This window comes from Brassica napus, chromosome C5 (genome assembly GCF_020379485.1).
Source record: "Brassica napus cultivar Da-Ae chromosome C5, Da-Ae, whole genome shotgun sequence".
NCBI lineage: Eukaryota > Viridiplantae > Streptophyta > Magnoliopsida > Brassicales > Brassicaceae > Brassica > Brassica napus.
The window spans coordinates 6,309,755-6,325,217 of NC_063448.1; the positions used below are offsets into that span (position 1 = coordinate 6,309,755).

Below are 15,463 nucleotides of genomic sequence, written 5' to 3' on the forward strand. Positions count from 1 at the left end.
GAACACTTCGACATGGAACTCCTCAATGCGTGCTCGTCAAGTCACGGGTGCTACGGACGGAAATCAACAGGCTTCTTTACCTAAAAGCGCAACTGATGCCGGAGCCGGGAAAGGAGAACCATTTGGCAAGACGCCTGGCGTTACAGAGGACCTGCGTCGCTCAACGAGACCGAACGCAATGCGGTGTTATACTTGTGGGGAGCTAGGTCACAGACAAACCGCCTGTCCCAATGCTAATCATCGTGGTCTCCTGGCTGAAGAAACCAAGTGGGACGAGGATCATGACGAGGATGACGACGAGGGGATTGAGGAAATATTGGATGATCACAATACCGGGGATAAAGGCACATTACTGATGCTAAGGCGTATTTGTTTGGCACCAATACGACATGATGATCAACCGTGGTTGCGTAACAACATCTTCTCGTCTACCTGCACCATCAACGGCAGAGTGTGTAGCTTTGTCATAGACTCGGGAAGCTGCAGGAATGTGATCTCAGAAAGCGCGGTTCTAAAACTCGGTCTGCGCCGTTCAAATCACCCTGCTCCGTATAAGTTGGTATGGCTGCAAGAGGGCATTGACATTCGAGTCGTCCACCGCGTGTTAGTTTCTTTGTCGATTGGAGAATACTACAAGGACAAAATATACTGCGATGTTGTCCCTATGGATGTCAGTCATATACTTCTGGGTCGCCCATGGCAATACGATCCTGAAGTGATGCATAACGGCCGCACCAACGAATACAGTTTCTTCTTCGAAAAATGCCGCATTGTTCTTCTGCCTACTCACGAAAGCCATGTCATACCCGCCATTCATGACTCAACTGTTCCATCTCAGTTACGTGAAGGAACGGGATCGAGTAATTCGGTTTTGTTCTGCTCTTATGCATCCTTTGCAGAGGAGTTGCGTCAGGAACAAGTCATGTATGCTTTGCTCACAGTGCCGAAGGCAGAACCAGCGTCCCACATTGTTGACCCAGCGATCACGAAACTCTTGACGGAATTCAACGATGTGTTTCCCACAGAGCTACCATTAGGCCTCCCGCCTCTCAGGGATATCCAGCATCACATTGATTTGGTGCCAGGAGCCACACTGCCCAATCGTCCTCACTACCGCATGAGTCCCCAAGAGCACGAGGAGTTACGCAAGCAGGTGGAAGAGTTGCTGGCTAAGGGTCATGTTCGCGAAATTCTTAGCCCATGTGCAGTACCTGCCTTACTAATTCCTAAAAAGGATGGGTCATGGCTCATGTGCGTCGACAGTAGAGCCATCAACAAGATTACAGTGAGGTACAGATTTCCGATCCCACGGCTTGACGATTTGCTGGATCAGATTGGCTCTGCGACAATCTTCTCCAAACTGGATCTTAAGAGTGGTTACCATCAGATTCGTATCCGACCTGGCGATGAGTGGAAGACTGCCTTCAAGACTCGTGAGGGACTTTTTGAGTGGCTAGTAATGCCTTTTGGATTGTCCAATGCGCCAAGTACCTTCATGCGAATCATGAATCAGGCGTTGCGTCCGTTCATTGGTCGTTTTGTAGTCGTCTACTTCGATGACATTCTAATCTTTAGCAGCTCGCTCGAGGAACACATTGCCCATCTGCAACAAGTGCTTGCGGTGCTTCGTAGAGAGACACTTTTTGTCGCAAGACAGGAATGTGAGTGGGGCGTGAGGCGCGTCCTTTTTCTTGGTTATGTTGTATCGACAGAAGGGTTGTCGATGGATGAGAGCAAAGTGGAGGCAATACGATCATGGCCTGCACCTAAAACAATCTCGGAGGTTCGTAGTTTCCATGGTCTCGCTTCCTTCTACAGACGGTTTGTCGCCAACTTCAGTTCCATTACGGCGCCTCTAACAGACTGCATGAGGGGTACCGTTTTTGCGTGGACAAAGGAGGCAAATGCGGCTTTCGAACTCATCAAAGAACGCCTTACTACGGCTCATGTTCTGGTCCTCCCAGACTTCGCGGTGACATTTGAGCTCCACTGTGACGCCTCCAAGCTAGGGATTAGAGCAGTTCTTAGCCAAAACTCTAGGCCTTTCGCTTACTATAGTGAGAAACTCTCTGGGGCTCGCGGCAGATATAGTACTTATGATGTGGAGTTCTACGCAGTGGTACAAGCTATTCGTCATTGGCGTCATTATTTGATTCACCGCGACTTCATCATCTTTACTGACCATGATGCTCTCAAACACTTGGATAGCCAAGTTAAAGTATCAGCGAGGCACGCCAACTGGATCGCATACTTACAGCAATTCACTTTCACGATTCGCCACAAGGCAGGAAAGCTGAATCGCGTCGCTGATGCCCTTAGTAGGCGACATACCTTGCTCACGACGTTGCACACCTCAGTAGCAGGCTTTGCCTCTTTTGCTGACCTGTACGCCACTGATCCGTACTTTGGGAAGTTATGGGCCGATGTGCAGGCTGGCGCTAACAACGAGTTCACGATAGTTGATGGGTTTCTGTTCCGAGGATCGCAACTCTGCCTCCCGTCGTGTAGCTTGCGACTGAAGATCATTGAGGACTTGCACAAGGAGGGTCATGTGGGTCGTGATAGAACCCTCCAGTTAGTGACCTCTGCGTACTACTGGCCGAGTCTCCGTAGGGATGTCGAGAGATACGTTGAGAGGTGCAGAGCATGTCAGCTCGCGAAGGGGCAAGCTACAAACGCCGGGCTGTACCTCCCTCTTCCAATACCAACACAGCCCTGGACTGATCTCAGTATGGACTTTGTTCTAGGTTTGCCGCGAACTCAGAAAGGTAATGACTCCATCTTTGTCGTCGTCGACCGTTTCTCCAAGATGGTCCACTTCATCCCTTGTAAGCGTACTACAGATGCTGTCAAAGTCGCACAACTTTTTTTTGCTGAGATTTACCGTCTCCATGGTCTTCCTACTTCGATTGTATCAGACAGAAACACTCGCTTCCTAAGTCATTTCTGGCGTTCTCTGTGGAAGATGTTGGGCACAAGCTTGGATATGAGTACTGCGTATCACCCTCAATCCGATGGCCAGACAGAGGTCGTCAACAGGTCTCTCGGCAACATGCTTCGTTCGCTGGTTGGTGATAACATCAAGTCATGGGATAATCGCCTATGCCAGGCTGAGTTCGCGCACAATCATGCTACCAATCGGTCGTCCGGTTTCAGTCCATTCAGAGTAGTGTATGGACAGGTTCCGCGTTGCCCTCTCGATCTCGCGCCTCTCCCCGAGTTGAATCGCTTTCATGGAGGAGCAGCCGAGTTTGTTGATTCTCTTCGCGAGGTTCATAAGCTAGAAATTTTTCCGGGCTACGCCCGGGTTATTTTCCATATATTTTAATTAAATTTAAATTACTTTATAATTTGTATCTGAATATAAATATATTTTTATACTTAGACTGATTACAATATATACTATAATAAGTTCACATTATTGATTGCTACATTTTTATTAATTTACTAATGTCTGAAACCTTTAACAACATAACATGGTGTTAGATTTATATGAGCTACCGAACTTCTAATGTCAAACCAAAATAATCTAATGGTAATGTTCTTTACATTGGAGTATATGAATGTTAAAATGGGAAAACCCACCCCATTTAAGACACATCCCATGTTGTCAAAAAAAAAAATTAAGACTCACTCCATTCAAAAGCTATGCCGTTAGATTAATTTTAAAAAAATCTATTAGAATTTTTCATTTAGACCCTCAAATATTACATTGACTCATTTAAACTTGTTTTGACCAATTTAAAATGATATATGATCTTCTGTTTTTAATATTTATTTTTAATATATGACTATTTGGAAGAAAAAACACTTTTTAAAAATATTATAAAAATATTTAAAGATTGATTATGGAAAATGAGGTTTTAGTTGTTTTTTTTCAAAAAACGCAAAGTCGATTTTTTCGGCAAACCCGTAAAATTAAATTTTTCCTCTAAACCGCAAATCGGATTTCCATCTAAAACAGCAAATTAGATTTTTCCTCTAAAACCGCAAATTGTATTTTCTCGATAAAATAAAAAAAATTGAAATTTACTGCCAAAATAAAAAAAAATTGTTTTTTCCCGTCACAACCGCAAGAGCAAAAGTTTTCGCCAAAATCACAAAATTAAATTTTTTGCCAAAGCCGTGAACTTGAATCTTCCCGCCAAAATCGTAAACACAAAATTTCCAGCCCGCTAAAACAACAAATTCTTTTTTCCGCCAGAACCACAAAATCGAATATTTTGGCCAAAGCCGAGAAAATCAAAATTTTCAGTCAAAACCACGAAATCAATTTTTCCACCACAAAAATCAAACTTCCAGCCAAAACCGGAAATCAAATTTTCCTGCGATTACCATGGATTTTGTATGGAATACGATTCGATATAACAACGAACTGCAAAACACTAATGTGATCTCAAAGGATAGCAATGAACTGCTTGATTTACTTGTAGCATAAGCAAAGCTCGCAGTAATTGTCCATGTCATTGACATGGCATCTTTCCGGTGGCTCGAGCTTCCGCAGGTTCCTTTGGCAAAGGCTAGTAATAGCAGCTCTTGTTTCTTGGTATGTCGTCATGTAAACCGGGAGTCTCGCAACAACAATACCATGAAGCGAAGTTTTAATTCGCCTCCAGCATTCGTCTAATTGATATCTTGTGAATTTACATGTTTTTAACTTCTTATTCTTGCATGGTTTGGTCATTTAGAGCATCATTTAGGAACATTTAGGTTGCATATCATTGCATTTGTACATATCAGGTGTTGGAGAGCACCATGGATGAGTTAGAGGACCATTGGTGGGATTTTCAGAGGCATTTGGAGCTCAAAAAGGAGTGTTTAGAGTGGTCATTGGGCGAGCAAGGCATGGGAGCGACCAGTCCGGAGCGACACCACCAAGTCGCTCTGATCACCCTACTGGAGCGACCTTACTAGAGCGACAGGGAAGAGTCGCTCGCGTATTGATCACCCGGAGACAACGAATCCGGAGCGACCTCTCACAGCGACACAGCGAGGTCGCTCCCGAATCCGGAGAGTGAAAGATGAACACGGATGAAAGCCTTAAAAATCTCTTCTGAAGCTCAAAATTTGTGGAGACACTGGAAATTGAGTTAGCTTTCCAATGGAAGTGGTTTCAAGTCATTTGAAGCTGTATTGGACAAGTTATGATCGATTTACTATAGGTGTATCAATCCTTGCCGGGGACCACTTGAAAGTTGATGGGATCAACCAACTTCCCACTATCTTCCACCCACCTTTCCTTTGCACGATTTTTCCTACTTTTCTGTATAATATTTGCTTTCTTATTATCAAAAGAGTGGGCAAGAAACATCAGAATCTAACTTTGTAATAATTTAACTTGTCAAAACTCTCTCTCTTTGAAATACCATTGTTCTTGGTGTTCTTGAGTGTTCTTCATTGTTCATCATCTGTTCTTGAGTTTTAATTTCGTTTTGCTTGTTTAAATCCTTGTTTATCTTTATTCTCTGTTGTATCTACTTGAATATGCTTCAATCTGTTATGAGATTAAGTGTTTTCATGAAGATTAGTGAGTAGTTTCCCTAAGAATTCATGGGTTAGGGAGATTAGAGTAACTTAGTGAAGATCTATGGTGTTATTGTATTAGATCCTTGTATGAACTTGCTTGTTGAGTATTTTTAATGCTTGTTTAGTCTTGATCACTCTAAACCTGATTTCTAAACACTTCTCATCAGACATGATTAGATGAAGTGTTTGAATCAACTCAACTAAGCTCTAGTGAGATTAGCCAAGGACACTTGATGTTAAAATTGCTAGATAGTTATTGAACTTGAACTTAAAGATTGCTTGATTGAATTAAGCCAAAGACATTTGATGTTTAATGATTTCTAAGCAAATGGGCATTTACCTAGACATAGGACTTGTCTAGAATTGTGTTTAGACTTAAGAGATTACTTTGATTGAAAGCTTGTCACCTAGATTGGATCTTAGTTACTTGAAATCAATTCCCTTAGCCCATGGATTCACTTGTTTATATTTCTAGGATATTAGTTTGTTACAAATCATCTATCTTCTTGTTTGCTTAGATTAGGAAGGTTTGTGTATTCTTGGTGTTATAAGTCTCTAGTTCTCTGTGGATTCGATCCTAAAATGCTACAATGACATACCATTCGATTGTGGTATTGTTGGCACATTAGGTTAATTGGTGTGTGCTTAAACGCGTAATCAATTTGGCGCCGTTGCCGGGGAACTAGTGGATTTATCATTAGGATTTCAATCTTTCTTGAGACTAAGCTTTATTTTCTTATGTTTTGTTTTGCTTTTGTATAGCTACTAATCTTTTATTCTAGATTTTCTCTTTTGTAGTGATGGCTTCAAGCTACTTTGAGAAGCCACAAGAAGAGGATGACACATTTGAAGATCACATTGAAGATGAGCCCTATGTGTTTGTGGAGCCACCACCCTTTGATATACGCATACTCACACCAGACCAAAGGGATGAGTTGCATCGGCTTCAGAGAATGAAAGAGAATCGGGACAAGACAAAGAGAAACCTAGCACAACTTATCCGGATACACCTCATTAGGGACCGAGCAGAGTTTGAAGAAAGGGAGGTTACCCAGTATGAGTTAGATGCTGCTTGTGCCCTTAATGAGGTAATGTATTGGGCTCCACCACTCCAACTGGAAGGTATAGAAATTTCCACTTTAAAACTTCAACTCGAGGAAATATGCTTGCCTTGTGGTGAGAATAATATCTCTGGTCTTAATTCTCTTGTGCTCATGAATGAATGTCTTGATCTGATATGTGAAACTAAGAAACTAGATGAGTTGAGAATAGAAAAGCTTGTTAGAGATCATATTGAAGTTTGTTTTGACAAGAGCTATCTATGTGCTTCATTTGATCTTGAATCTGAGTTTTTCATTCTTGATGAACCTAGACCTCTTCTTGAACTTCCTGATTTAGGGGATGAACTTGATGTGGATAAGCTCTTGCTTGAGATAGAAAACCCCCATGCTGAAAACTATCATGAGAATGTGAACATTGTGTATTATTTGATTGATGGAGATAGAGTTGACTACTTTGTTAAAACCTCATTTGAACATGTAGTTGATTTTGTGTTTCCACCTAATGCTTTTGATTCTCATGATCATCTGAACCTCAAGGAGCATTTCATAACTCATGTCATATCTTTAGTGAAGCTCTTTGAGGAAAAATCTGTCTATTTTCTATGGACAGTAGTGTGCTCCTTTGCATACTTGGTTCCTTGTTCTTGGAGGAGAAGGACCAAAGGTGCATTGGCTCAACCTTTTGATACTTATGATTAGCAAGCACACAAAGTCAAGCTAGAGACTTAAAACAAGCTCACTTGGGAGGAAATCTCAAGAGTATCCTTTGTATATATGTGTGAATGTTTTTAATAAATTGTGTGAACTATCCTTGTTTGTGTGTTTGTTTGTGTGAATTGTGTGTCATTTCAGTTTGGAAGGTGCTCAGGAAAAGGAAAGGATTCAAAAGAGGCTAGGAAAGAAACACAAGTGATGTGGAGACATGCTCATAGCGACATATCCATAGTGACATGCTCAAGTCGCTACAGTCACAAGGTAAGTACTCTAATCCGGTTTAAAATCTCTCCACATCTCTAGTAATTTTTATTTTACTTATCATGTAAACCACTCCAAATTCAAAGTCACACAAGAGACTGTGTGATTCGAGTGTGGTGGGGGTACTATAAAAACTGATCATTTTGCTTGTTTTTATTTGGATGATTTGCATTTGACATATCTAGCACTTTGCATCTGTGTGGATTTTAATGATTTGCATTTTGGATTTTTTTGTGATTTCTAAAAAAAAAAAAAAAAAAAAAAAATGTGAGTTTTGAATTATGCATAGGGAGCCATGATTGAAATTGCCATGAAAAGAACATATCTACAAGCATCTCTCGAGCCTTGAAAACTCTTTTTGAAACATGTTGCTCATATGATATTGACATTGTTCTTGAAACCAATTACAAACTGAACTTGGGCATAATGAATTTAATCTCTCTTGCATATGGGCACTTGCATACTTGATCATGGATTTCATACACATTTGGGTTATCTTATTCCATTTATTATCCTTTGATTAACCCAAATGGCACTCCCCTACCCTTAAACCCTTGCCATTCTTTGAAACCAATATTGATTTGTTGAGTGAGGTCTCTTATTGATAGCTTGTCATGTGCAAAATCTTGAGAGTATTGGGAGCGACATATGTTTGTTCTCATCTATTGCTAGCATAAGATCCTCATTTGAACTAGCATCTAGGATGGTGAGTGAGTTTGTGTGTTTTTAAGTTGTTATATCTTGGGTTTGAGAGAAGAGAAAAAGATCAAAGAGTGTCAATAAGAAAAGAAAACCAATAGGAACCAAGAAAATAAAAGAAGAAAAACTCTTAAGTGTGTCAATTAGAATTCCCCAAAGTAAAAAAAAAAAAAAAAAAAAAAAAAGAATGAAAAATCATAATGGGGAAAGAAAAAGAGTGTCAAGTTCTTAGTTGGTTGATCATGTAAAAAAAAAAAAGAGAGAGTTCACTTGGTGAGAAATGTGAGTGAAGTGTATATACTTGGGTTTTGAAATATAAAAGATGGGTAGAATTTGTAATCACTTAGGAAGAAGAGTAGAATGATGAGAATGAGCTATGTATGCATGAATTGCTCCTAGTCTTAGATAAATTTTGCATAATGATCATGCTCCTTGTTCTTGAGTGATTGCCACCATTAAAAAGATTGTATTTGAACCTTTCTTTTTATTCATAAAAGACCATTAATCTACCAAGCCAAGTGATTGAGATCATGTGCCCATTTGTGAGAATCCACCTTGTGTGTGTGTGTGAATGAATGTGAGAATTGGTTGAAGTTACTTGTTGATTGATGAGCATTGCACTTTGTATAAAGAAATAAAAAGAGGTTGATAGGCATTGAGAAGCTAGACTGATAAAAGAATGACCAATGATTGTTTGCTATGATCATTTGGAATGTTGTAGAAGAGCTAGGATGTGTGTCTTTTGGCTATGAGCTCCCTTTTTCAAACTTCTTCCTTCTTAGGACTTGAAAGTTTACTTGAGGACAAGTAAAGGACTAGTGTGGGGGAGTTGATATCTTGTGAATTTACATGTTTTTAACTTCTTATTCTTGCATGGTTTGGTCATTTAGAGCATCATTTAGGCACATTTAGGTTGCATATCATTGCATTTGTACATATCAGGTGTTGGAGAGCACCATGGATGAGTTAGAGGACCATTGGTGGGATTTTCAGAGGCATTTGGAGCTCAAAAAGGAGTGTTTAGAGTGGTCATTGGGCGAGCAAGGCATGGGAGCGACCAGTCCGGAGCGACACCACCAAGTCGCTCTGATCACCCTACTGGAGCGACCTTACTAGAGCGACAGGGAAGAGTCGCTCGCGTATTGATCACCCGGAGACAACGAATCCGGAGCGACCTCTCACAGCGACACAGCGAGGTCGCTCCCGAATCCGGAGAGTGAAAGATGAACACGGATGAAAGCCTTAAAAATCTCTTCTGAAGCTCAAAATTTGTGGAGACACTGGAAATTGAGTTAGCTTTCCAATGGAAGTGGTTTCAAGTCATTTGAAGCTGTATTGGACAAGTTATGATCGATTTACTATAGGTGTATCAATCCTTGCCGGGGACCACTTGAAAGTTGATGGGATCAACCAACTTCCCACTATCTTCCACCCACCTTTCCTTTGCACGATTTTTCCTACTTTTCTGTATAATATTTGCTTTCTTATTATCAAAAGAGTGGGCAAGAAACATCAGAATCTAACTTTGTAATAATTTAACTTGTCAAAACTCTCTCTCTTTGAAATACCATTGTTCTTGGTGTTCTTGAGTGTTCTTCATTGTTCATCATCTGTTCTTGAGTTTTAATTTCGTTTTGCTTGTTTAAATCCTTGTTTATCTTTATTCTCTGTTGTATCTACTTGAATATGCTTCAATCTGTTATGAGATTAAGTGTTTTCATGAAGATTAGTGAGTAGTTTCCTTAAGAATTCATGGGTTAGGGAGATTAGAGTAACTTAGTGAAGATCTATGGTGTTATTGTATTAGATCCTTGTATGAACTTGCTTGTTGAGTATTTTTAATGCTTGTTTAGTCTTGATCACTCTAAACCTGATTTCTAAACACTTCTCATCAGACATGATTAGATGAAGTGTTTGAATCAACTCAACTAAGCTCTAGTGAGATTAGCCAAGGACACTTGATGTTAAAATTGCTAGATAGTTATTGAACTTGAACTTAAAGATTGCTTGATTGAATTAAGCCAAAGACATTTGATGTTTAATGATTTCTAAGCAAATGGGCATTTACCTAGACATAGGACTTGTCTAGAATTGTGTTTAGACTTAAGAGATTACTTTGATTGAAAGCTTGTCACCTAGATTGGATCTTAGTTACTTGAAATCAATTCCCTTAGCCCATGGATTCACTTGTTTATATTTCTAGGATATTAGTTTGTTACAAATCATCTATCTTCTTGTTTGCTTAGATTAGGAAGGTTTGTGTATTCTTGGTGTTATAAGTCTCTAGTTCTCTGTGGATTCGATCCTAAAATGCTACAATGACATACCATTCGATTGTGGTATTGTTGGCACATTAGGTTAATTGGTGTGTGCTTAAACGCGTAATCACTAATTTAGTTGGGGACTCCCTCCAACCAAGCATGTATATGTAGGCATGACCGACAGCTCGCTCACCTCTGCACAACATGATTACACCATCTGCGTAAGAACCACCTGCTGAGACGCGTAAATGGTGCATGCCATTGATTGTGTTGTTGCGAAAATATTCATGAATTCCTTGCACGTAGTGTGCCTGGATGTTACCGCTAGCAAGACATCGATCCATAAGATCACGGAAATGGTTGATAAAAGCCAATCAGGAAAATGTATGCGTCTGGAGATCCAGGTCCTTGTATATACGTGAGTCTCCTGCTGCCAACCCCAGAACCGGCGTCGACGCCATTGCGTAACGTTAGTCAGTTTCAGAGGACTTCACGAGCTGTGCAAGTAACATTTATATCTCTTGGTAGAAGCTCGTTGCGAGACAGTTGTCGAACGTCCGACATGTTTTTTACTATAAAAAAACATTCTGTTTATTTGACTATTCATTTTAATGTTTGTTTTAGTTTAATTAACTATATTAATAGTTAGAATTAGTTTTTAAAAATTGCTGATGAGTTTAATGAAGTTATAAGTAATAAGTTGTGAAGTTTAATCCATTTTAACTGGAAATATAATTAAATCAGATAAACTACATAAAAATTTAATAGTGGTCATTACTATTTAAAATTATACATATTTGTTTGAGTCTTAAATATATTTACTATTTAAATTTGTTCCAATTTTATTTTGTTTATTTAATAATTTACTATATATTTTTAAATGTATTTTCTCTATGGGGTCCCTTTTTAAGCTAACTTTATATGCTCACTGTTTTTCTTTAATTTTCTTTTGGTTGTAATTGTAATGCATATGTACTGTAAAATATTATTGCTTATTATGATTCCCAAAAAAAAGATACATAATAAATATTACAAAGTGGAAGGTGAATGTGAGCTCTTGATCACATTATTGCATGATTTGAATACATCAGATTGAAGTCATTCAATCTGTGCTAATAAATTATCTGCTGCAGAAGAAAAGGGAATGCTACCACAGGAAGAGCGTGAAAGACTTCACTTTCCCCTTGCTGATATGAGCCTCATTCTCAATTATCCAAGTTGTGAGATGTCACTTCACCAAGAATCATAATCCAAGTATTTCTTAGCCATCTACATGGATGTTTCATCATCAACATAGCTAGCAGTGATGAGTTGATTCTTCAGCTGAGTGAATAACAAAGTGGAGATACTTAGAATCAGAAAACTGCAGAAGAATTTGTTATGCAAAGGGAGTCAAAGTCTGGTGTTTTGAGAATATTACCGTACCGCAAAACATGTCTTTGCTACAGCAGCATGAAAACTTGCAGGATCACCCTGCATGCAAACACTGAGAGAATAAGTTTTGAGGAATGTGAATAGAAAAGTTTGAAGTTAGGGTGACATCAAATTTGATTACTCGAGACACTGATTGACAAAATTATGACATCAAATGTAAACTTCTAAAAAGAGCACATATTTTGAAATAAGGGTGATCCTGCTACTCTGCTTTCTTAATTAAGTATATGACTAAGATGTAAAGCATCATTTTGAAACACACAAAAATGTATTTTAAACACTTACCGAATGGTCCATATAAAGCAGTGTGCCCACCAGGTGCTTGACCTCCAGAGAGAACACGAAGCTGCCCATAGTAGCTCGTTCCAATACCCTGTTGAATTGTAGTCATGACCTTTATAAACCAAAAATACTACACAAACCTAGAACTCCCAGGTAATAACGCGGATCAGAATATATTTAAATTTATTATATTTATCATTTTTATTTGTATGTGAATTTTTGTATATTAAATTGTATATAACTAATTTTTTTAAAAAAAATTTTTAAATATTTTTAGTTTGAAGTAAATATTTCTATTATATGTAACACAATTAACTAATAAAATATGAAAAATCAAGTCTGAGATTTTAGAGTTATGTAAAAAAATATAATAATGTATAGAACATAAATTATCTTAGTTTAAAAGATCGGAATCTCCTCTCGAATAAATTCACGAAAAGAAAAAGTACTCCAATAACCTATTTAAAATATAAAACCCCTTTTTAAAAAAACGTACTTAATAATATTTTTTTTACGTGTAATAGTTGAAAACTAACAATTGAATATTGATCTAGAATATTATTTTAATATATCTAACGGTAAAATATTAATTGTAATAGCCAAATTTTGAATTTTGTAATATTTCATGAATAAGAAGTCTTTAAAATCTAAAATCTGTTTTATTAGCATAATATATTTTTTATTCATTTATTATTTTGACGCTACAAAATATTGCTTTAGTTTTATTTGTATATTAATTTTTTAATAATTTAGTTTCTTTTTAAGTAATTTTAAAATTATCAAGAATATAATATATTTAAAATTATTTACTTAAATATATCCAAATATGATGTCTCATTTTTATGTGTGTTTGCGTTGAGCGTATTTAATTTGTAGTTTGTATATTTCATAACACCTTGTTGCGTGCCGTTCTATGAGTTTAATAAATGTGTTGTCATTTCATTTTTATTACTACTAACATGATTTTTTAGTGATCAGTGATAATGTATTTTTAACGTTATGTATTATATTTTATCGTATATTTTTTAACTCTTCATGATGGAAATTTTTTTTAGAATCATTTTAATTAGATAATAGGTTTAAAAATGTAAATAAAACATGTGTATGTTGTAAATTTAGATTTTTTTAGTGTAACTGAGTACTATCAACTATGCAAAATTTAGATATTTTTAGTGTAACTGAGTACTATCAAACTACTAATATCATGAGATAGAAAAGCTTAAACTCTAAAAATGAAGTGAGTATTTGTGCTATAGAAAACTGATTTAGCTACTAATATAGTGAGATATTACAATATTAGAAGGTATGAAAACTCTTCTCTGTTGTCTTATGTTTTCCTATGTTGGACATAATTAAGTTGTTGTCAATTTATTATATATTTGTGATAACTGGAAATACATTTTTATGTCTTACTTACATCATCCTTAATTGGTTTACGGTTTGACCATTTCTAATATACTGAGAGTAACATAATATTAGATTTTGATTATCTCCTTACAATTAGGAATGTACAGAATGAGATAAATTCAAGGTGAGACCACTTTACAATTTTGTCCTCATATCTATATAGAGTTAGTTTATAGATTACTCTATCTGTTTCATAATGTAATCAGTTTTAATTAAAATATGTAATATTTAAAAGTTATTACCTTAGAAAACTGTCATTTAGTATATAAATTTAATCAATCACACTGTAATTTGCATAATTTAATTGGCCACACAATATCCAATAAATATAAAGTTACATTGAAATACAAAAACAATTTATATAGTGAAACAAAAAATAATTTTAAACCATTATATTATAAAATAAAGGGAATATTCAAATTATATTGAAACATTAGAATATTAAGAATTAGAAAAGCTAAAATCTCAACGTCGATCATTTACGTCGGCCATGCCTTAGACCATCTTCAACGTATTCCTCTTTTTTTTTCTCTAAAATAGAGAAATTTCATAATAGAGATGGATTTGTCTCCGATGTATTTTTTTATTTTCTCTCCTAAAAAGGAATATTCTTGATATATTATTTTCTGAGTTTACAAATAATATTTTTTATTTGTGAAAGTTGAAAACCAACCCAATATATTTTAGTATTTTATAAAATTATGATATTATCTACACTAAATATTGATTTGCTAATTTAAGGCCACATAATTAGGAATAATCCTAATAGTATGTTATAACACTCTAGTACAACTACAACGAGTATAACTAGTATAATTAGAACAACTATAACTAGTACAATTTTATAACTAATATGGCTATATTAGAGTTTTTGTTTTCAGCGAATAATGTTATAGAAGAGGATAATGTAGAACCAAAATGTTGGTCTAATTTTGCCATGCGTGAATTTGTCAATATATGTTCAAATTTTGTTTATATAATATGTATTTGAATAATTAGTTGTTTTACCAGTTGTACTAGTTGTACTATTTATAGAAAAAATCATTTTTATCCTTTTGCTCTCGAAACCAAAGAAGACAATTGTCAAACCGAAAAATGTTGCAATAGTAAAGGATTAGAAGAATATATTCTAGAAGATGACACAAAAAACATCAAGAGTTCAAAATGATGTATAAGCATTCATGTTTGGTGTTTGGATTACGATAATAATAGTCTGACTGATACAACTGGTTTAACTACAATAATAGTATTACTAGTTTAATTGTGGCAACATTTGAGTTGCGTTGTTTTAAACACTTACCAATTTGGCCAGCTGATTATTTTTTCATATGTAGTACCAAATTTAATATTTAAATTTCAGAACTTGAATAGTTGTCCTAGTTATACCAGTATTAATAATGTGTTCAACCCCAATGTTTAAAATATGATACACATTTAAAACGTGGTGAACATTTAAAACAATATTAAATAAAATAACAAGTAGTTGTACCGGTTTTCTAGTTGTACCTTCTGTACATAGTTGTATTAGTTTTTGAGTTGTACCAATTTGTGTATAGTTGTACTTTGACGGTGAAATAAAAAAATATTAGTTGTACCTCATAATAAATATATTTACCTCAGTTGTACCACTTATTTATGTGTACATAGCTTTGCCCAGTTACAATGAAATCATCAATTTCGTAAAAATATATTTCATGTATGTTTTCCATAAATTATGTAGACAAACAAGTTAATAAACCTTAAAAGTATAAGGTAGATCATGTAAACTTATGTGATGGTGTAAGAATTGCTAAAAACAAAAAAAAACAAAAAATCATT

General features: G+C 36.3%; 1 long non-coding RNA gene across 1 annotated transcript; it reads right to left on the reverse strand.

The window, feature by feature from the left end:
• Nucleotides 1-11,493: 11,493 nt before the first annotated feature.
• Nucleotides 11,494-12,377, reverse strand: LOC106376073. The gene is made up of 3 exons (XR_007323759.1): nt 12,242-12,377; nt 11,948-11,995; nt 11,494-11,845 (listed from the first exon to the last, which is right to left on the reverse strand). It is a non-coding gene; the product is annotated as an uncharacterized LOC106376073 (long non-coding RNA).
• Nucleotides 12,378-15,463: the final 3,086 nt, after the last annotated feature.